Genomic DNA, 23,306 nt, shown 5'->3' on the forward strand with positions numbered 1-23,306 from the left:
CGCACCCGGTGCGAAGTTTCGAGCGCACCACGCATCGCTAAACTTTGCACGCGATCTTTAAAAGCTTTAGGCGTGCTAACTGCTTAGCACCCTAGTTAGCACGTGTGAACTGACCCCAAGTAGGTACGAACCTTCAGTACAGCAGCATGTTCTTTGTTTATTAAACAGAACTATAGTGGCAAATCTTCTGGGTAATCTTTCAAGGCAGTTTCAAATTAAACCAGAGAAAATGGTGCAGTTTACTACAAAAGTGAGGCAGATTTATCAAAACCAATGGACTGAAGCTAACCAGGTGCTGATTTACCAAAATCAGTACACTAGAGCTAAACTGACTTTTCAAAACCAGTGCACTGGAGCTAGCCTGGAGCAGAATTATAAAAAAAACCTGTGCACTGGAGGTAACCTGGTGCAGATTTATCAAAACCAGAGCACTGGAGGTAACCTGGTGCAGATTTATCAAAACCAGAGCACTGGAGCTAACCTGGTGCAAGACTGGAGAGAAGCAGATACCCAGATAAAGGAGTCTGATTGGTTGCTGTTAGCAGCTGCTTCAGTTTTTTACCCGATTTATTCCAGTTTTCCACTGGTTTTGATACATCTGCCCCATGTTTCCTTTATCAGCTAAAACCCAGTTAAAAGCTCTGGTAACTGCTCAGCTATTGCCCAAGTTTTCTCTGCCATGGTCCATCAGTTTTTGTTTTTTAATACCTAAATTGCATATTCTGTTTGCTAATATTTTAACTTTGAGAATAGCCTTAAAATACATTAGTCATGTCAAAATGGCATTATAGTGAAATATATAATAAAGAAAGTACACAAAGTAAACAGATACATGTGTGCTTAAATTCAAACCATCTTATTTTAAAATAGTTGTAGCATTGCAGACTCCATGGTAATCTCGCTTCAAATGAGTTTCTGTTGAAGTGCATTAGTGGGAGGCTTGAACATTAGTTTGGGCTGAACTCAGCCATACAAGGTCGGATTACACGCACGCCCCATCTTATCATCGCATTGTTAGTCAAAGTCCTGAGGTCAGTCAAAGCACACTCAGCATGCATTAGGGAATGTATGGAAATTATGACTCATGTCCAGTACACGGTTACGTTTTACAGTGTGGTCTCCAAGGCTCTGTAACTCACCAGCACACTGTTGTTTTCATGAACAGCCTGAGACTCCAGTGGCCAACAAGGAAGAACACATCAGTATCCACAAGACAGACTGTAGCCACCATCACACACCTGGTACCTGTAAAATACAGCATTTCACAATGTTTACAGCACACACAAACATATCTAAACCTCTAGATTAAAGGGAATTAAAGGTCTCTGTAAAATTTTATGATACTCATGTGAACAAGATCCGCTTTGTGAGTGTGTTGTTTTAACTTGCTTTCCATTTATAGGTTTTAGTTAAAGAAGGTTAAGAATACTTACTATATTACTACTCCCTTTCAGCCCAGAATTGTCAACCTAATTAATAATAATGTGTTACCTCTTTTAAGCAGAAGGGACAGTCATACTATCCCAGCAGGGAAAAAAACACATATATAAGTTGATAACTACTCGTTCTACTTACATAACAGATGTATTGTACTGGCCATGTTTTTATTTCAGTGAATTTTATATAGTAAATAAAGAGAATTCTGTTCCTGGTGTCATTTCCACCCTTACTTATTTTCTCCTAGAAACTGCACTTTTACTGCTAGTTTGCTTTGTAAACACATGTGAGCACAGCATGGATCAGATTTCAGCACCTCACTGAACTGCCCTCAGCCAATCAGTGAGGAGCAGGAATGTGGGAGGGGTGATGACAAGCTTCTTTCTCGTTGGCATTGGCAAAAATAGAGCCAGGCTGACTGAGATAAGATTTACTACAGTAGAAACATTTCTGAATAGATTGGAGTCCTTTCAATGCAGGGTAAGGCTCCAGGCTGCATATTAAACACATTTTCAGATGTTAGGGAACCCTTGTGCGTGTTTGCGCGAGATATAGATATATATTTTTTATAATCTATATTCCCTATATAAAAATGGGACCCAAGTCCTATATCCCCCCATTTCTGTGTCACTATATATCCCCCATTTCTGTGCTGTTATGTGTGGCTGCTATGTCCCCCCGTTTGTGTGGCCGCTATGTCCCCCCGTTTGTGTGGCTGCTATGTCCCCCCGTTTGTGTGGCCGCTATATCCCCCCGTTTGTGTGGCCGCTATGTCCCCCCGTTTGTGTGGCTGCTATGTCCCTCCGTTTGTGTGGCTGCTATGTCCCCCCGTTTGTGTGGCCGCTATGTCCCCTCGTTTGTGTGGCTGCTATGTCCCCCGTTTGTGTGGCTGCAATGTCCCCCCGTTTGTGTGGCTGCAATGTCCCCCCGTTTGTGTGGCTGCAATGTCCCCCCGTTTGTGTGGCTGCAATGTCCCCCCGTTTGTGTGGCTGCAATGTCCCCCCGTTTGTGTGGCTGCTATGTCCCTCCGTTTGTGTGGCTGCTATGTCCCTCCGTTTGTGTGGCTGCTATGTCCCCCCGTTTGTGTGGCTGCTATGTCCCCCCGTTTGTGTGGCTGCTATGTCCCCCCGTTTGTGTGGCTGCTATGTCCCCCCGTTTGTGTGGCTGCTATGTCCCCCCGTTTGTGTGGCTGCTATGTAACCCGTTTGTGTGGCTGCTATGTCCCCCCGTTTGTGTGGCTGCTATGTCCCTCCGTTTGTGTGGCCGCTATGTCCCTCCGTTTGTGTGGCCGCTATGTCCCTCCGTTTGTGTGGCCGCTATGTCCCTGCGTTTGTGTGGCCGCTATGTCCCTCCGTTTGTGTGGCTGCTATGTCCCCCTGTTTGTGTGGCTGCTATGTCCCCCCGTTTGTGTGGCTGCTATGTCCCCCCGTCTGTGTGGCTGCTATGTCCCTCCGTTTGTGTGGCCGCTATGTCCCCCCGTTTGTGCAGCTGCTATGTCCCCCCGTTTGTGCAGCTGCTATGTCCCCCCGTTTGTGTGGCTGCTATGTCCCCCCGTTTGTGTGGCTGTTTGTGTGGCTGCTATGTCCCTCCGTTTGTGTGGCTGCTATGTCCCCCCGTTTGTGCGGCTGCTATGTCCCCCCGTTTGTGCGGCTGCTATGTCCCTCCGTTTGTGTGGCTGCTATGTCCCTCCGTTTGTGTGGCTGCTATGTCCCCCCGTTTGTGTGGCCGCTATGTCCCTCCGTTTGTGTGGCCGCTACGTCCCTCCGTTTGTGTGGCTGCTATGTCCCCCTGTTTGTGTGGCTGCTATGTCCCCCCGTTTGTGTGGCCGCTATGTCCCCCCGTTTGTGCGGCCGCTATGTCCCCCTGTTTTTGCGGCCGCTATGTCCCCCCGTTTGTGCGGCTGCTATGTCCCCCCGTTTGTGTGGCTGCTATGTCCCCCCGTTTGTGTGGCTGCTATGTCCCCCCGTTTGTGTGGCTGCTATGTCCCCCCGTTTGTGCAGCTGCTATGTCCCCCCGTTTGTGCAGCTGCTATGTCCCCCCGTTTGTGTGGCCGCTATGTCCCCCCGTTTGTGTGGCCGCTATGTCCCCCCGTTTGTGTGGCCGCTATGTCCCTCCGTTTGTGTGGCTGCTATGTCCCCCCTGTTTGTGTGGCTGCTATGTCCCCCCGTTTGTGGGGCTGCTATGTCCCCCTGTTTGTGTGGCTGCTATGTCCCCCCGTTTGTGCAGCTGCTATGTCCCCCCGTTTGTGCGGCTGCTATGTCCCCCCGTTTGTGCGGCTGCTATGTCCCCCCGTTTGTGTTGCTGCTATGTCCCCCCGTTTGTGTGGCTGCTATGTCCCCCCGTTTGTGCAGCTGCTATGTCCCCCCGTTTGTGTGGCTGCTATGTCCCCCCGTTTGTGTGGCTGCTATGTCCCCCCGTTTGTGTGGCTGCTATGTCCCCCCGTTTGTGTGGCTGCTATGTAACCCGTTTGTGTGGCTGCGAGGTCCCCCCGTTTGTGTGGCTGCTATGTCCCTCCGTTTGTGTGGCCGCTATGTCCCTCCGTTTGTGTGGCCGCTATGTCCCTCCGTTTGTGTGGCTGCTATGTCCCCCCGTTTGTGTGGCTGCTATGTCCCCCCGTTTGTGTGGCTGCTATGTCCCCCCGTTTGTGTGGCTGCTATGTCCCTCCGTTTGTGTGGCCGCTATGTCCCCCCGTTTGTGCAGCTGCTATGTCCCCCCGTTTGTGCAGCTGCTATGTCCCCCCGTTTGTGTGGCTGCTATGTCCCCCCGTTTGTGTGGCTGTTTGTGTGGCTGCTATGTCCCTCCGTTTGTGTGGCTGCTATGTCCCCCCGTTTGTGCGGCTGCTATGTCCCCCCGTTTGTGCGGCTGCTATGTCCCTCCGTTTGTGTGGCTGCTATGTCCCTCCGTTTGTGTGGCTGCTATGTCCCCCCGTTTGTGTGGCCGCTATGTCCCTCCGTTTGTGTGGCCGCTACGTCCCTCCGTTTGTGTGGCTGCTATGTCCCCCTGTTTGTGTGGCTGCTATGTCCCCCCGTTTGTGTGGCCGCTATGTCCCCCCGTTTGTGTGGCTGCTATGTCCCCCTGTTTGTGTGGCTGCTATGTCCCCCCGTTTGTGTGGCTGCTATGTCCTCCCGTTTGTGTGGCCGCTATGTCCCCCCGTTTGTGCGGCCGCTATGTCCCCCCGTTTGTGCGGCTGCTATGTCCCCCCCGTTTGTGTGGCTGCTCTGTCCCCTTTTTGTGTGGCTGCTATGCCCCCCCGTCCCCCCGTTTGTGCGGCTGCTATGTCCCCCCGTTTGTGCGGCTGCTATGTCCCTCTGTTTGTGTGGCTGCTATGTCCCTCCGTTTGTGTGGCTGCTATGTCCCCCCGTTTGTGTGGCCGCTATGTCCCTCCGTTTGTGTGGCTGCTATGTCCCCCCGTTTGTGCAGCTGCTATGTCCCCCCGTTTGTGCGGCTGCTATGTCCCCCCGTTTGTGCGGCTGCTATGTCCCCCCGTTTGTGTGGCTGCTATGTCCCCCCGTTTGTGTGGCTGCTATGTCCCCCCGTTTGTGTGGCTGCTATGTCCCCCCGTTTGTGTGGCTGCTATGTCCCCCCGTTTGTGTGGCTGCTATGTAACCCGTTTGTGTGGCTGCTATGTCCCCCCGTTTGTGTGGCCGCTATGTCCCTCCGTTTGTGTGGCCGCTATGTCCCTCCGTTTGTGTGGCCGCTATGTCCCTCCGTTTGTGTGGCTGCTATGTCCCCCTGTTTGTGTGGCTGCTATGTCCCCCCGTTTGTGTGGCTGCTATGTCCCCCCGTTTGTGTGGCTGTTATGTCCCCCCGTTTGTGCAGCTGCTATGTCCCCCCGTTTGTGTGGCTGCTATGTCCCCCCGTTTGTGTGGCTGTTTGTGTGGCTGCTATGTCCCTCCGTTTGTGTGGCTGCTATGTCCCCCCGTTTGTGCGGCTGCTATGTCCCCCCGTTTGTGCGGCTGCTATGTCCCTCCGTTTGTGTGGCTGCTATGTCCCTCCGTTTGTGTGGCTGCTATGTCCCCCCGTTTGTGTGGCCGCTATGTCCCTCCGTTTGTGTGGCCGCTACGTCCCTCCGTTTGTGTGGCCGCTACGTCCCCCTGTTTGTGTGGCTGCTATGTCCCCCCGTTTGTGTGGCCGCTATGTCCCCCCGTTTGTGTGGCTGCTATGTCCCCCTGTTTGTGTGGCTGCTATGTCCCCCCGTTTGTGTGGCTGCTATGTCCCCCCGTTTGTGTGGCCGCTATGTCCCCCCGTTTGTGCGGCCGCTATGTCCCCCCGTTTGTGCGGCTGCTATGTCCCCCCCGTTTGTGCGGCTGCTATGTCCCCCCCGTTTGTGTGGCTGCTCTGTCCCATTTTTGTGTGGCTGCTATGCCCCCCCGTCCCCCCGTTTGTGTGGCCGCTATGTCCCTCCGTTTGTGTGGCTGCTATGTCCCCCCGTTTGTGTGGCTGCTATGTCCCCCCGTTTGTGTGGCCGCTATGTCCCTCCGTTTGTGTGGCTGCTATGTCCCTCCGTTTGTGTGGCTGCTATGTCCCCCTGTTTGTGCGGCTGCTATGTCCCCCCGATTGTGCGGCTGCTATGTCCCCCTGTTTGTGTGGCCGCTATGTCCCTCCGTTTGTGTGGCTGCTATGTCCCTCCGTTTGTGTGGCTGCTATGTCCCCCCGTTTGTGTTGCTGCTATGTCCCCCCGTTTGTGTGGCTGCTATGTCCCCCCGTTTGTGTGGCTGCTATGTCCCTCCGTTTGTGTGGCTGCTATGTCCCCCTGTTTGTGTGGCTGCTATGTCACCTGTTTGTGTGGCTGCTATGTCCCCCCGTTTGTGTGGCTGCTCTGTCCCCTGTTTGTGTGGCTGCTCTGTCTCCCCATTTGTGTGGCTGCTCTGTCTCCCCGTTTGTGTGGCTGCTATGTCCCTCCGTTTGTGTGGCTGCTATGTCCCCCCGTTTGTGCGGCTGCTATGTCCCCCCGTTTGTGTGGCTGCTATGTCCCCCCGTTTGTGTGGCTGCTATGTCCCCCTGTTTGTGCGGCTGCTATGTCCCCCCGTTTGTGCAGCTGCTATGTCCCCCCCTTTGTGCGGCTGCTATGTCCCCCCGTTTGTGTGGCTGCTATGTCCCTCCGTTTGTGTGGCTGCTATGTCCCCCCGTTTGTGCAGCTGCTATGTCCCCCCGTTTGTGCGGCTGCTATGTCCCCCCGTTTGTGTGGCTGCTATGTCCCCCCATTTGTGTGGCTGCTATGTCCCCCCGTTTGTGTGGCTGCTCTGTCCCCTGTTTGTGTGGCTGCTATGTCCCCCCATTTGTGTGGCTGCTATGTCCCCCCGTTTGTGTGGCTGCTCTGTCCCCTGTTTGTGTGGCTGCTCTGTCTCCCCATTTGTGTGGCTGCTATGTCCCCCCGTTTGTGTGGCTGCTCTGTCCCCTGTTTGTGTGGCTGCTATGTCCCCCCGTTTGTGTGACTACTATATTCACCCCATTTCTGTGCTGTTATGTCCCGTTTGTGTGGCTGCTTTGTGCCCCGTTTGTGTGGCTGCTTTGTTTCCCGTTTTCATTCATTATGTTATCTTCATGACAGTTCCTCTTATAATTTTTTTCATTACCTGGCTTCCTGGGTTTGCCAAATTGACTTCCTTTATGTCTGTAGTGCTACGTCTACATGTAGCGATTTGGCTTATCAATCGAGCCGCTGATGCGGCTCGATTGATAAGACCCGACAGGTCGGATCTCGTCACCGCCGATTCCCTGCTCGTTCCCCACGAGGGGACAATGGCAGGGAATCGAGCGGAAGATAAGCGGCGTCGACTGGGACGAGGGCGGATCGAATCCGACGCACGCGCGGGCGAGCGGGGACGCGGCGGGTACGCGCGGGGATGCGGAAGAGGCGATCCGGCGGCTAATCGAGCCACCGGATCGCTTCGTGTAGACGAAGCATTAGACTGGGCTTTCTCAGATCGAAAAAAAAGGTAAATGATCTAAACCCCTATCCCATGATCATCCACATGAAATAGTCAAGAAGGGGCCAATCTTTTACTGTACACACAATGCTGAGCCTGCCCACACACTCTCTGCTACTGCTGAAAGATTAGTGGATTGCAGTGCTGGGTTACCATCTGCATGGAGTTTTGGTTTTTCCTCTCAGCAACAGCACGGGTTTTCTTCAGGTACTCAAGTTTATCACTTTCCAAAAACAAAAATAAGTTAATTGGCTTTCCCCATCAAAAAATGACCTCAAACTATGGTAGGGATTTAAGGAAAGGTGGGGGGAAAGGCTGCGCATCCCTAAACACATGTTGCAATTAAATGGTTAATCGCACAGGCATACACCGCCTCTGCCAGACTGAAAAATGCATGCCCTGCATCCAAGACAAATGCTAACATTTATTAAGCTAGGAGGATACTAGACACTTGCGCCACGGTGAGGCAAACCTCCGGGCAAGTGACCTAACCTAAATTTAAAACCTTGGGAGCAGCTAAGCAAAAAAATGCGTAACTTACATTTTGTTGAACAGCGAGGAGAACGCCAGCGCATACCACTAAGGCTGCATCTGAAATGGCCACCAGCTCAGTGTGCAGCACCTAAATAGATATTCTGCACACTTTGCATTCAATTTAGATGCAAATCATATGCAAATCTGCTACTACTTATCATGCAAACAGGAAACTCAGGAGAAGGGGCTGGGAGCAGCTAACCTAATAGTTACAAAGTTAAGAAAAGGTGGGGGGAAAGGCTGCACATCCCTAAACACATGTTGCAATCCAATGGTTAATCGCACAGGCATACACCGCCTCTGCCAGACTGAAAAATGCAGCCTTAGTGGTATGCGCTGGCGTTCTCCTCGCTGTTCAACAAAATGTATGGTAGGTATTTGATTGTGAGAAACTCCGAGGGACAATAAGTGACAAGCACTGTGGAATATGTCAGCAGTATATAAATACTAACTAAATAAAATAGAGTAAAACCTTGGTTTGCAAATAACTTGGTTTAAGAGTGCTTTGTAAGACAAGCTACATTTTTCATAAAATTTTGACTTTTAAGAAAACAGCATCTTGATATATAAGCACAGTAAGTATATGTGTGTCACATCATCACAACTGAGCTGATGGTTCTTGCCACTTTGACACTGCAGGATTGCATTTAAAGTGGACCTGAACTCTTCCACAGGACAGAAGGAAAACGTAGAGAAATGCACCCTGTATGTATCTAGAGAGTTTAGCCTGTTTAATTCCTTCTCATTTATGTCTAATCACAAGGTGTAATTGAATCTCTCCCTGTGTCACATGACTGCCATGGCAGATCATGCAGATAAGCTCACAATATGTCTGCTTTCATGAATCAGGAAGTAGAAACAGTGCAGATTTAGTTCAGGATTTGTATCAGCTGTAACAAAGTAATGTTTTTTGTTTAAAGGTTATTATGCTGTTGTGTGGACAAAGGATTTCAAGGCAGTTCTGGTAAGCAGCTCGCACCCGTACAGACATAAGAAACCAAAAGAAAACGCACACAATTTTGCGTATTTTTTAAGTATGCGAATTTAACCAAGTCAGTGCCTGTGTGCTTTTACATTAAATTTACGCGAATATGTACGCAAATGCGCATGGAAAATTGGCATGTCGAAAACGCATGCAAATTTCCTATTAATTACATTACATGCAAATCGCACACTATGCTTGCGGTGTGCGAATTATGATGGCTCTGCTGTGCAGATTTTTTCTGCACAGCCCAGTATGCAGATTTTTTTGCCAGTGGAAACAGGCCCATTGATTTGTATTGGTTATGCGAATCTGCATGCAGAAAATGTCTTTCTTACATTTTCACTTTATACAGTACAATTTTGTATAAAATCTTTATTTAAAAATGTTTTTGGGTTGTGAAACGAATCATCTGAGTTGCCATTAATCCTCATGGGGAAATTCGCTTTGAGTGCTTTAGATTACAAGCATGTCTCCGGAACTAGACAAGACAAGACAAATAACATTTATATAGCGCTTTTCTCCTGGCGGACTCAAAACACCAGAGCTGCAGCCACTAGTGGACAATCTATAGGCAGTAGCAGTGTTAGGGAGTCTAGCCCAAGGTCTCCTCACTGAATAGGTGCTGGCTTACTGAACAGGAAGAGCCGAGAGTCAAACCCAGGTCTCCTGTGTCAGAGGCAGAGCCCTTCACCATTACACTATCCAGCCACCACTAATTATGCTCCTAAACTGAAGACTCCACTGTACTGGATTAATTTTAAAATTCAAAACCCTGCCATATTCAACAGCTTCTGAGTATAAAAGGAAGGCGGGGTCTATTGTATAACCACAAATCACGCACAAAGGTGATGAAGCTGTCCTTACTTCCTGCCCCTCTACAGACCACATCTAGACTGCTACATCTGCTTAGGAAAAATGATATTGTAAAATGTCATTATTTTCCATTTATAAGGTCACATTCACAGTGGGACGTTATGGTCCCATGTTATAAAGTCTTATAACGCAGCTTACCGCACTACAACGCTAAAGTCGCATAAAGAAAAATTGTTGCGTTGTGGTAACTCACTGCTTGCAGAGCGTTACCTCTTAACGCAGACACTTAAAGTCACATTAAAACGCAACGTCCCACTGTGAATAGCCTTAGAGTATTTCAATGAAGCATTTGTATAATTACCGCAATTATAAATGGAAACTGTAGATACTTCTTAAAGTGAACCTAAACCAAACGTGAAAAAAAGAGTTTCACTTACTTGGGGCTTCTACCAGCCCCCTGCAACCGTGCCGTCACTCACCGATCCTCCATTCTCCCACACGTGTAGTACATGGAAATCTTGTTCTGCACATGCACAGGACACTCCAGGCGACAGGAGCTTGATCGAGGACACGCATGGCCAGGGCCTTGCAAGCACAATAGCCATCATTTCATATTTCCACAACTGGCCAGTCATGGAACAACGAAACTTACCCTCTGCGGGGGACTGGAGGATCGGTGAATGATGACGCAGGCACAGGGCAACTGCACCCCTGCTGGTAGAAGCCCCAAGTAAGTGAAACTTTTTTTCCCTGTTCGGTCTAGGTTTCATTTAACAGTGAAGTTCCTCTTCTCATCCAGTATATCCCAGCTAATGCACCTCACACAAGTTCTCACACCTACTTAGTGTGGCTGACCTCATGTCACGTATATAGAGACAGAAGGGAAAGCACAAACTAGCATTCACCTGTCATCAAGTGAACTCCGCAGTCAAGGAACCAGAGTATGTGTGTGTTTTTCATATTTCACAGATTGTTTTCTTTTTACTCAGGTTTTCCTCTTTGCTTTTTCATCTTCTCATTCAAGTTCTAACTTGTGCATTTAGGTTTGAGTATCAGGTCATGTGGTGTGAAAGCTGCATATTTTCTTTGTAGGATACAATTTTAGATAGTACAGAAGATTGACATCAGTTGTTGAAATTGCTTTTGGAATAAGTACAACCGGTGTTCACTGACTGCTTTATAATACTTTCACTTCCAGGTTAAATAAAAGGAGATTTACAGTGGTATGCAAAGGTATTTGGCCCCCTTGAAGTTTTCCACATTTTGTCATATTACTGCCACAGACATGAATCAATTTTATTGGAATTCCATGTGAAACACCAATACAAAGTGGTGTACACATGAGAAGTGGAACGAAAATCATACATGATTCCAAACATTTAAAAAAAAAAAAATAACTGCAAAGTGGGGTGTGCTTAATTATTAAGCCCCCTGAGTCAATACTTTGTAGAACCACCTTTTGCTGCAATTACAGCTGCCAGTCTTTAAGGGTATGTCTCTACCAGCTTTGCACGCCTAGAGACTGAAATCCTTGCCCATTCTTTTTTGCAAAACAGCTCCAGCTCATTCAGATTAGATGGACAGCGTTTGTGAACAGCAGTTTTCAGATCTTGCAAACATATTCTTGATTGGATTTAGATCTGGACTTTGACTGGGCCATTCTAACACATGGATATGTTTTGTTTAAAATCATTCCATTGTTGCCCTGGCTTTATGTTTAGGGTCGTTGTCCTGCTGGAAGGCGAACCTCCGCCCCAGTCTCAAGTCTTTTGCAGACTCCAAGAGGTTTTCTTCCAAGATTGCCCTGTATTTGGCTCCATCCATCTTCCCATCAACTCTGACCAGCTTCCCTGTCCCTCCTGAAGAGAAGCACCCCCAGAGCATGATGCTGCCACCACCATATTTGAAAGTGGGGATAGTGTGTTCTGAGTGATATGCAGTGTTAGTTTTCCACCACACGTAGTGTTTTGCATTTTGGCCAAAAAGTTCCATTTTGGTCTCATCTGACCAGAGCACCTTCTTCCACATGTTTTCTATGTGCTCCACATGGCTTGTGGCAAACTGCAAATGGGACTTCTTATGCTTTTCTGTTAACAATGGCTCTCTTCTTGCCACTCTTCCATAAAGGCCAACTTTGTGCAGTGCACGACTTATAGTTGTCCTATGGACAGATTCCCCCACCTGAGCAGTAGATCTCTGCAGCTCGTCCAGAGTCACCATGGGCCTCTTGACTGCATTTCTGATCAGCGGTCTCCTTGTTCGGCCTGTGAGTTTAGGTGGACGGCCTTGTCTTGGTAGGTTTGCAGTTGTGCCATACTCCTTCAATTTCTGAATGATCGCTTGAACAGTGCTCGGTGGGATGTTCAAGGCTTTGGAAATCTTTTTGTAGCCTAAGCCTGCTTTAAATTTCTCAATAACTTTATCCCTGACCTGTCTGGTGTGTTCTTTGGACTTCATGGTGTTGTTGCTCCCAATATTCTCTTAGACAACCTCTGAGGCCGTCACAGAGCAGCTGTATTTGTACTGACATTAGATTGCACACAGGTGCACTCTATTTAGTCATTAGCACTCATCAGGCCATGTCTATGGGGAACTGACTGCACTCAGACCAAAGGGGGCTGAATAATTACGCACACCCCACTTGGCAGTTATTTATTTGTAAAAAATGTTTGGAATCATGTATGATCTTCGTTCCACTTCTCACGTGTACACCACTCTGTATTGGTCTTTCATGTGGAATTCCAATAAAATTGATTCATCTTTGTGGCAGTAATATGACAAAATGTGGAAAACTTCAAGGGGGCCGAATACTTTTGCAAACCACTGTATACCTGGCTGATGCATGCAGGGAATAAGGATTTTTATATTTCAGGGTTTTCCAAGTAAAGAGTCCCGGTGAAAGTTATGCAGCAGTGTATTGTAAGTGAGATATTCAAACTAATGGGAATGATGTAACAGTGGAAGATATGCCACCCACTCATTTCATAGCAATGACATCACTTGTATGTGTCGCTCCTATACTGCTTACTCTCTTCTGTAATGTATTAAGGGATTAAGAAAAGCAAGGATTACAAAAAGCAAAAAAACAAGGATTTAACCCTTTCACTTTAAAATGTGAAGGCAATGCCTAATTTTCTCCACATGTCTGCTAAAGGTCCAATAACTCCCCAACTTCACCTTGTAAAACGTGAGCCAATAACAAAAACATGTTTTAAAGTGATACACTGATGATGCCCAGTTGCATTTCTGATAAGAATGATGCTCTCCAGTACAATATTAGTTGTACATATCGTATTTCATCTGTCGTGTCATTGACATTTCTGCAGCCATTGTGCTCTGATGTTATTTTCAGGACTTCACTTTAAAGTGAACCTGCATGCACTACAGCAAACAATGCAATAGTGCTGCTACATCGCTGAAGACACCTTATGTTGTTACAATATACCTTTTAGATGGCATCATTAGACCCGCGCTTGTAGCTGGGTGCTACATTAAATATGAGAAGACACATTTTTGGGTATTTTTATATTGACGTTTAACATCATTCATTTTAGCTCTGGATAGACTGGAGAAGATTACAACCTCTGTCAGATTATTTTACCTGTCTGTGTTCCTTTTGGGGAGATGTTTTCCAACTTCCTGTTCCAGTGACCAGTAAGGCAAAATATCTAGAATGGGCCAGCTAAAGAGAACAGTCCAAAGACTAAGGCTGGCACTAAATGCTGACTAGCAGTATTAGGAGGGTACTTTCTGGCATTCCAGGCTAACAAGGTAATCATATCCCATAGCAACAAAAAGTCACAGAAGCTTGGCACCAGTCACAGTTTCAAGAATTGCCAATGAGTTTAATGTCAGTGGGCCCTCAGATTATCTATGCCCAGGAGCATTATTGTAGCTGGATCTGGGTGCAAGAACTAGGGCTTTAACTTCCCCATTATTTAAAAAACAAAAACAAAAAACTGAGGCTGTATTCACAGTGGGACGTTGCATTTTAATGCAACATTAAAGTCGCAATGTGTTTGCATTAAGAGACAATGCACTGCAAGCAGTGAGTTACCACAACGCAGCATTCTTTAACGCAACTTTAAGGTCGCACTGTGCACGGCCCACAGGATTAGCATTGCAGTGCAGTAAGCAGCGTTACAAGACTTTATAACATGCAACCATAACTGTGAATGCGACCTGAAACATTTTGGCCTGGAAAATGCAATTATTAATTTATTTTGTAAAAAATCAGTCTATCTACATCTTCTTTTACAAATTACTGTTTTACCTAATAGAATCATTTTTCTTCCCACCCTAAAGTGAGTATATCAATAACACAATTTCTACTACAAAAACAACTTGAACACTTAGTGGCGTAGCTAAGGAGCTCTGGGCCCAGGTGCAAGTTTTACACTGGGGCCCCCTAAGCACTCTTTGCATAACAATTGATACTGTGCACCAAAACCTGCAATTGAGGGAGGGCTCCTCAAGGGCTCCTTTGGCCCAAGGGCCCCGATGCGGTCGCAACCTCTGCAACCCCTATTGCTACGCCACTGTGAACACTGACAGGACTGAAACAGGATAGTTTATCAAATGAATCAACCAATCCTTTCCTTGTTGCTGAGAGACTACATTTAGGTACATGGCTACCAGCTCTTATAGCTCTTTCACGTGACAAGCAAACAACCTTTAAGTCAAGCTGCCGGTAAACAATATAACTCTTCTCTAAACTATTCCGCCATGATCGTCTCTGATTCCAAAAATTGTGTTGCAAATAAAGGGTTTTTTTTCCTCAGTTGTATTTTTCTCTGTCTTTAGACATTTTTCAGTGTCATACAGATAAAAATAAATTGACAAAGGCAAGATTAATTTGTGCTTTATTTGTTTTCGATGTGTGACCCTGGGGCTCAAAGGCATAACGTGATTCAAGGGAACGTACAGAAACACACATGAGCCACAAAAGCATGTTTTTGTTTCAGAGACACTTTAGCTGTCATGGGTGAATAGGGAGGGAATGAGGAATGCAAGGAGAACATGCCTCGCAGATAATAACCAATAGAAATTAAAGCAAATATTTATCGGTCCATCACAGGAAAAGGGATGTTTTATCTTTGTAGTCAACCACTTGTCAAATATGTTTTGGGTTAGCAAACGGTCTCAAATTCCTCTGCCTATATTTTGATGGTAATTAGTGACACGATGCAAAGACTGCAAAACTCTTTTTACCTAATGAATTCATTTAATGGCTTTGCTGAAAGTAGAAAAAGACACTTCTGATGTTTTCATTACAAAACTTTTTTCTTTTTCCATAGCTCTTTTGAACAACATTTCTGAAACCACCTACTAAGAGCGCAATTTAAACCAACAGGCATGAACTTGCATAGTTGACATGGGACTTTTATCAGAAAGATATACTGTATATATGAAATGGACTGTGCAACTATCAGGCACTTCCTGCAATTAGTAGAGAATGCCGCTGCAAGGCTGTTGACAAGCCAACCCCACAATTGGCACATAACACCAACCCTTTGCTCCCTCCACTGCCAAAATGGAGAATTCTGTTTAAGATTGGCTTATCGACATTCAAATCCTTGCACAAACTGCGCCCTGGATACTTTAGGGATTTGTTGCAACTGCATCACCCCCCCCCCCCCCACACACACACACACACACACACACAATGTTAAATAAAAAAGCCTTGGTCAACCCCAAGGTCCACCTCAAATCATTGGAGACAGAGCCTTTTGTCATGCTGCTCCTACACTTTGGAACTCCCTGACACACCCAATCAGGACATCTCCATCCCTGGAAGCATTTGAGTCCAAACTGAAAAGCAGCCTGTTTAGTCTGGCATTTATTATGCAGCAGAACAGAGGCACCAAAAGGATAAAAGGAAGCTAAATGAGCTTAAAAACCAAATTCTTGGTAAACAGAGGAGGTAGTGGTGGACTTACCTCCTCCAAGTAGACACACAACGACTGTAGTAAAGACAGTCAATATATTTTATTTATGAACTCCAAATATGCAACGCGTTTCGCAGGTTTGATCCCGCTTCATCAGGCAATAACAACGGAGCAATAGCATATGTGGTCAGTAGAGGTGCCTGGCTCTTCTACTGACCACATATGCTATTGCTCCGTTGTTATTGCCTGATGAAGCGGGATCAAACCTGCGAAACGCGTTGCATATTTGGAGTTCATAAATAAAATATATTGACTGTCTTTACTACAGTCGTTGTGTGTCTACTTGGAGGAGGTAAGTCCACCACTACCTCCTCTGTTTACCAAGAATTTGGTTTTTAAGCTCATTTAGCTTCCTTTTATCCTTTTGGCGCCTCTGTTCTCCTGCATAATATTGAGTCCACCCTGGGTGGAGGGTTGAACCCCCTTTTTTCTCATCTACAGAGAGCGACTTCTTATTCCTGAGTGGGGTCAGGAAAATCTCCCCACCTGCCTTTACAGTGGTTGCCTAATGGTAACCCTGGTTTGTGAGTATTAATATTTACTCTATCTAGTAACCATTTACCAGTACATATTACACTATTGGGGCTCTTGGTGTTCCTTGTTTTTAGTCTGGAATTTATGAACACCTGACAATTTCCTCTGTAACACAGTCCAGCTTGCAACCCTGTATCTATCTGAGACATATTTATGAGCTTTGAGTCCAATGAGAGAAAAGCGCTTTATAAATGTTATTGTATTGTATTCTACTTCTTTGCAAATCCCTTTATAAGTACTCAATGTACAATATTCTCCACAGCACCTTTTTACTGGGCACCACACCCAGCTGATTTTCCTGGGAGCCCAGCTCTCACCATACAGCCTCCCAATCTGTCAGTACTCAGAGACGGTCACCACAAAGCTTGGGCACAAACCTTGACAATGCTGGAACGCATTTTGGTGTGTGGAGTGAGGAGTGACTATAAAGCTGGAGAGATATGGGGTGTTGGGACTGAATTACAATACAAGCGTACTGGAAAGTTTAGACATACACTGTTATTGGGTGTGTTTATAGAAAAGGGAAGTTTGTGTCGTCCTTTTTTTTTTACCACTGCCTGCCAGCAGTAAAGATGATGACCTGCATGCTCACAGTGGATTAAACAACATGAACGAATTACACAGCAAGTATCAATCATTTCTTGATCTGTCTTCTATTTCTTAACTTTTCCCTTTGAAATGTCTTGATTTCTTTTTTTCCCCTACTACTATCTTTTGGCAATGTTCCTCTTTAAGTTTGGCACACTAAATATCTTGCCACTATTGGTCACTCCTACTTTTTCTTTTTGACCTATTTAACTTCACCCCACAAGGATCCAATAATGTTCTGGAGAGAACACTACAGTATTATAACATACACCTGTTAATTTTAGCTTGATATCAGCAGACCAGAATTGGCAAGCTTTAGGCCACGTTCACATTAGCAAGCGCGGACGGCCGTGCGTTCGGAACGCAATGCATACGAATGCACCCGCCATCCGCATTTGTATGCGTTGTGTGGCCATTCCCATTCACTGAAGTGAATGGTTCAGCCGCTTGTTTTTGCAAAAAATGCGTGCAGCATGCATTCCCGGACCGCACTGGTCCGGGAACGCATGCAGTGTGAACATCAGACAGTGCAATCTATGCACTGTCTGATGTCGTGCGTGTCGGCCTCCTGCACGCATTCCCGAAACGCGGATGGGAACCTGTGCAGTGTGAACGGGGCCTTACAAATAAAACAAATTATGACCAGAGCTTCTGCAGGATTAGTGGAAGCCTCAAACAGTACTGGTGTAATGACATATTAACATTCACTGCGTCCTCTATAGTCCCTACGCTTGGCTTTAACGTATTTTTCAACTGTGTCACAAGTGAATTAACATTTCTTAATAAATGCTGTCATTTTATTGGTTCTAATTTAAAAAAATGAGCTGACACTGTGCCAGCTATACCCTTTTCTTATGTTATACATACAGTATGTTGGTATATTCTTTTCTTCAGTGGCTAAGATATCCTTCCCACATACTGAAGATTACATCCACAGGTTAGTACATAAACTACATAGAGACGAAAAGATGCCCGCACAATGTCCTTAAGATCGAGATCCTTTATTATGGGCGTATACAAGTAAATTCACACATCACCAGCTGACATGTTTCGGACCTTGGTCCTTAATCATAGCTAAATTGCAATGACACAGGGTTACCTTATATACCCTCCTCCTGTGGAGGGGGCGGTCCCTCCAACCAGAGACACTGCCCTATCCCCACAAACAGGAAGGGATATTCACAATCCAAGTTATGTCATAAATATCATAAGTTGTAAACACTCATTACTGCATAAATGCATGAGGAAACCTTATCCAATATGACAGGTAATGTCTGGTATACCCACAATCTGCCTAGTATAGAAAATTAGAATTAAAAAGCAAAAAATAATAAAAGAAGATAATAAAAGAGCAACAGAGCAATGAGAGAGCCCAACATTAAGTGATCAAAGCCAAATCCTAGCAAGAATTCAAACCTGTGGGGAGTCTAGTACCCAGCCTAAAGATCCAAAGAGCTTCACAGCTCATGAGTCGTTTGGATAAGTCTCTCCCCCTTTGTGCTGGAAAAACCCTTTCCAGACTTATCCAAACGACTCATGAGCCGTCAGGCTCTCTGGATCTTCAGGCTGGGTACTAGACTCCCCATAGGTTTGAATTCTTGCTGGGATTTGGCTTTGATCACTTAATGTTGAGCTCTCTCATTGCTCTGCTGCTCTGTTGTACCGTTAGTATTTGATTTTATTATCTTTTTTATTATTTTTTGCTTTTTAATTCTAATTTTCTATACTAGGCAGATTGTGGGTATACCAGACATTACCTGTCATATTGGATAAGGTTTCCTCATGCATATATGCAGTAATGAGTGTTTACAACTTATGATATTTATGACATAACTTCGATTGTGAATATCCCTTCCTGTTTGTGGGGATAGGGGAGTGTCTCTGGTTGGAGGGACCACCCCCTCCACAGGAGGAGGGTATATAAGGTAACCCTGTGTCATTGCAATTTAGCTATGATTAAGGACCAAGGTCCGAAACAGGGCATGCGGCAGCTCTGGGGAACTCAACAGAGTCAGGTATGAGCACAGTCCCGTGCCCTGCTGTGTGAGAGCTTCACTTTCCCCTTCATCATCACCAATGTCGGCTGTCCTCATTATTATCTGTCTCCAAACTGCTCCTGATCGATCCCATTGTCGATCGGGAGTAGATCGGACATTTAGGAAATAACTGTCAGATCCTGTCAGTTGGATGGGAAATTGCATTATGTGTACTCAGCATGATGTCCTACCATATTATTATACTGTATGGTGCGTGGCTGAGGGAGACCTTTCAAGAATCCCCCCCTTGAAAATCCTGGGTTTGCCCCTGAAGATATTTATTTTCCATACAAACATGGGATCCCATTCACTGCTCTAAGCTCAGGAGTAAAGAGGTAAGAGAGAGGAAAGCCCACAGACTCTGTAATGGCACAACACCAAAGCAGATCATATCTCCTTCTTACTCTGACATTTCTTTTTAAAACTTGTTATGAGAAAAAATACTGTTACATTACTCACTGGAGTCTGTTTAACTAGAGATAAGATTTAGCAAAATGAAGTCATCTCTTTGTAGACTATGAAGTCACTCTCCTAACAACAGACTTCAAACATCAAGTCACTTCACATGTTCTAAATAACATTTACACTGTCTTTTTTAAATTAGTGTTGCCTCTAAAATGATGGATTTGCTGACAACCTGTAGAATATTAAGTAAGTGTGTAGCCTTGTGGTTGGATGAGGCAATCCTCTTATGTGGTTGCCGGTAGCGTAGCAATAGGGGATGCAGAGGTTGTGACCACACCGGGGACCCTGGACCAAAGGGGCCTATTAAAACGAACCCGAGCTGAAGCTGATGAGAGGTAAACCTCAGCATCCTATTGAGGCTTTCCTCGGTGGTCTGCAGTCCCCCTGTTGCTGAGTGCGGTCCCCCTCCACATTGTGGCGGCGCGACTCCTCTTCCGCATTCATGGCCGTGTATTAGAAGCTCGAGCCCACGCATGTCCAGTAGCACTTACTGCGCATGCACGGGCATGCTTGAGCATCTCCTGCGTGGTCATGAATGCAGAAGAGGAGCCATGTGGCCCCGACAGGATTAGCGATAATGCCTTCAGCAACGGAGGACATCAGACCACCGAGGGATGGCTCAATAGGATCCTGAGGCATCCCTCTCTTTACGTAAGTGTCTGATTTTGTACCCGAGCTTAAGGGCCCTCCTTAATCCATCTAATTAGCTTTTAATTGGTGCTTTGCTAGTAATATACAACTTTATACGTGCGTTATGTGCATTGAATAGTAATAATCCTTAACTAACCATTTCCCTAATCTGATTACATCTCTCTGACACTAAAATTGTCCTTGGTAGGTTTTGGGACTTAATATCAATAGAGTGCATGGGGCCCCATGTAAAACTTACACTGGGGGCCCAAGCTCCTCAGCTATGCCACTGTTTTATCCTCTCCCTCAGTACATTCAGACATTACTGATACAGATAGTCAATGAGATGTTAATAGTGTGAGTTGATGCATGTTTTGTTTTAATGTTATGCATATGTATTCAGCTTAAAATTGGACCAATCAAAATCATTAGCTGCTACAACTGATTGGATCCAAACTGCAAAAATGTAAAAAAAAAAAAACCCATCAACTCAAAATGATTAGTATCTCATAGACCATTTCTAATGACAAAGATTCAGTATCAACCATAGCTCTGCTGGCTAAACTTGCAATGGCAGCCCTCATATTAAGTTCTTTCTTTCTTTCTTTCTTTCAATTTAGGGCTGGTTCACACTTGAAGATTCAGGCGATCAGCAAAGAGCTGCTACTAATGTATTCCTATGGATACATTCACACTGCAGCATTTGTGATTTTGATTAATCGCAAACGCGCTGCATGCTGCGTTTTAGGGTGATCGCTCTGTGATTCCCGTTCTATTGAAGGAGCCGAACGCGATTGCGGGCTAACGGTGCTCCAAGCGCCGAGTGTGAACTAGCCCTGAGGGGTAACTAGCCCTAAGTTGAAAGAAAGAAAGGTCACAGGTTTGCTTTAATCGAAGAAATATCTCTTGTGTGAATACCTAGTACAGTTATGTAGGCTTATTGTTATAGTGACCAGTAAAAGCCATACATGAACAGCTTACCAATCTGCTGACCAGGTGGATAAGTGACAAGCAAATTGGCCAGAAATGTAATTAAATTCAATTTTCTGACAAGTCTGCACAGGAAGTCATGTGATCACAAATACCGGCAGACATAACAAAATTATTACTAGTACTCATATACCGGACAAGTGGACGGCAGCTAGTTTGGTCCAAATGGGGGCATGGTGCTATATGTAAATTTTACACAAGTAATCATGTACCCTAAGAAAGGCCCTGTTCCAGTCATCATCCTATTTCAGTGTAGCTGATCTGAATTAAGGGTTCAAACGTCAATATAGCCATTGGCTTTCCTTAGAAGTTTTACTTATGACCAACAAATAATTTAAAAGCCCACCTTTGGAGTAAGTAGGAAGCAGTAAAAAAAAAAATGTCAATTTAAAAGAGTTTACTGTACAAGTGCAACACAATGGACCATATTCACTAAATGACAGTAAAATTGCCATTTACTGCCTACAGTTTGTTACACCAACTATGTAGCATGTGTTGTACAATTAGGGCAAGTAGCGTTATCTAGATAATGTGGGTTGCAATAATTGTGCAACACATGTCACCTAGTTGGCGTATCAGTGAAGTTGCTACATTACCTGTGCATGACAATATTACTGCTATTTACTGAGTAAGGCCCAATGTCTGGTTCCCAGTCCCAGGAGACCTGTTGTTATCTCTATTACATGCTGAAATGCAGAAATCCAGCATCTGTTATGTCACAAAACTCTGGTGTGTAGGGCTGCTTCTCTCTTTCTGCTCTGTGATGTATCTTCCTGGTTCTGCCAATGTGACATGAGGTTTACTGCCTTGACTGTAGTAAATCTCACATAACTACAACAAAATCTCTTGTGATTATGCCACTGCATACTAATGCACAAAACACTGCACACCCTCGTTATTTATTGCTGTACGTTATTCAGACAACAACAGTCATCTGAATACATAATGTCTGCCACAAAAATAGATATTGCAATATAAATCATCACATAGCACAGGAAATCAGCCTTTCCCCCTCACAAACACTGTAAACAATTAAAATATTCCCAGTCCAAAAAGTCCTTGCTGCTTCTCTCTGACAGAAAATACATGAAACTTCCCTCAGAGAGATGATCCAGGTTTACTAAAATGTTAACTGGTGATAAACTGAATTATGTATTTAAATTAAATAAATTAAAAAATACCACATACATAATTGATGCAATATCATACTGTTAAAGAGAACCTGTACTGAGTAAAAATATTTAAAATAAACACATGAGGTAACTTCAAATGAACATTACATAGTTACCTTGCCATCAGTTCCTCTCAGAAGCTCACCATTTTCTTCTGACAATGATCCCTTCCAGTTCTGACAACATTTTATCAGAACTGAAATATATCAGTTGCTGTCAGTAAAATATCAGTTGCTGTCAGTTATAGCTGAGAGGAAAACTGACGTACCAGGTAATGTCCATGCTTCCCTGTGGCTCAAGTGGGCGATGTTACAGTTTAACTGTGTGCTGGCCAGAAAGCTGTTATGGGTAATGGCCATTTTCAAAATGGAGGACGGAAAATTCCCTTGAACACAGTAAACAAACAGGACGCGGGACAGGAGAAAGACACTGAGGAGTAGACTACATGGAAGGTAAGGATGACTTGTGTATGCTTATTTTGACTTTTAATTTTCAGTTCAGGTTTTCTTTAAAGAGAACCCGAGGTGGGTTTGAAGAATATTATCTGCATACAGAGGCTGGATCTGCCTATACAGCCCAGCCTCTGTTGCTATCCCAAACTCTCCTAAGGTCCCCCTGCACTCTGCAATCCCTCATAAATCACAGCCACGCTGCTGACAAACAGCTTGTCAGAGCTGGCTGTGTTTATCTCTATAGTGTCAGTCTGCTGCTCTCCCCGCCTCCTGCAGAACTCCAGTCCCCGCCTGCATCCCATCCCTCCCTGCTGATTGGAGGGAAGAGACAGGGGCAGGGACCGGAGCTATGCAGGAGGCGGGGGAGCAGCTAAGACTGACACTACAGATGTAAACAGAGCCTCACAGCATGGCTGTGATTTATAAGGGATTGCAGAGTGCAGGGGGACCTTAGTGTGGTTTGGGATAGCAACAGAGGCTGGGCTGAATAGGCAGATCCAGCCTCTGTATGCAGATAGCAGTCTTTTAAAACACCTCGGGTTCTCTTTAAGCATTGCTTAAAGGGAACCTGTACTGAGTAAAAATATTTGAAAATAAACACTAGGTAACTTCAAATGAACATTACATAGTTACCTTGCCATCAGTTCCTCTCAGTGGCTCACCATTTTCTTCTGACAATGATCCCTTCCAGTTCTGACAACATTTTGTCAGAACTGAAGTATATCAGTTGCTGTCAGTTATTTATCATTTGCTGCCAGTTATAGCTGTGAGGACTACTGATGTGCCAAGTAA

General features: G+C 45.4%; 1 protein-coding gene across 3 annotated transcripts in view; it reads right to left on the reverse strand.

Annotated features, from left to right (window-relative positions):
- The window catches only part of RBPMS (RNA binding protein, mRNA processing factor), a 296,410-nt gene that overhangs the window by 20,194 nt on the left and 252,910 nt on the right, over positions 1-23,306 (reverse strand). For 2 of the 3 annotated variants that reach the window (XM_068233602.1, XM_068233601.1), the window contains one exon: positions 1,158-1,245. The gene's annotated coding sequence lies outside the window, so the exon portion shown is untranslated. Of the gene's footprint in view, positions 1-1,139; positions 1,246-23,306 lie in introns of those variants that run through there. The other variant, XR_011020458.1, reaches the window with a different exon arrangement.

This window comes from Hyperolius riggenbachi, chromosome 1 (assembly GCF_040937935.1).
Source record: "Hyperolius riggenbachi isolate aHypRig1 chromosome 1, aHypRig1.pri, whole genome shotgun sequence".
Lineage (NCBI taxonomy): Eukaryota > Metazoa > Chordata > Amphibia > Anura > Hyperoliidae > Hyperolius > Hyperolius riggenbachi.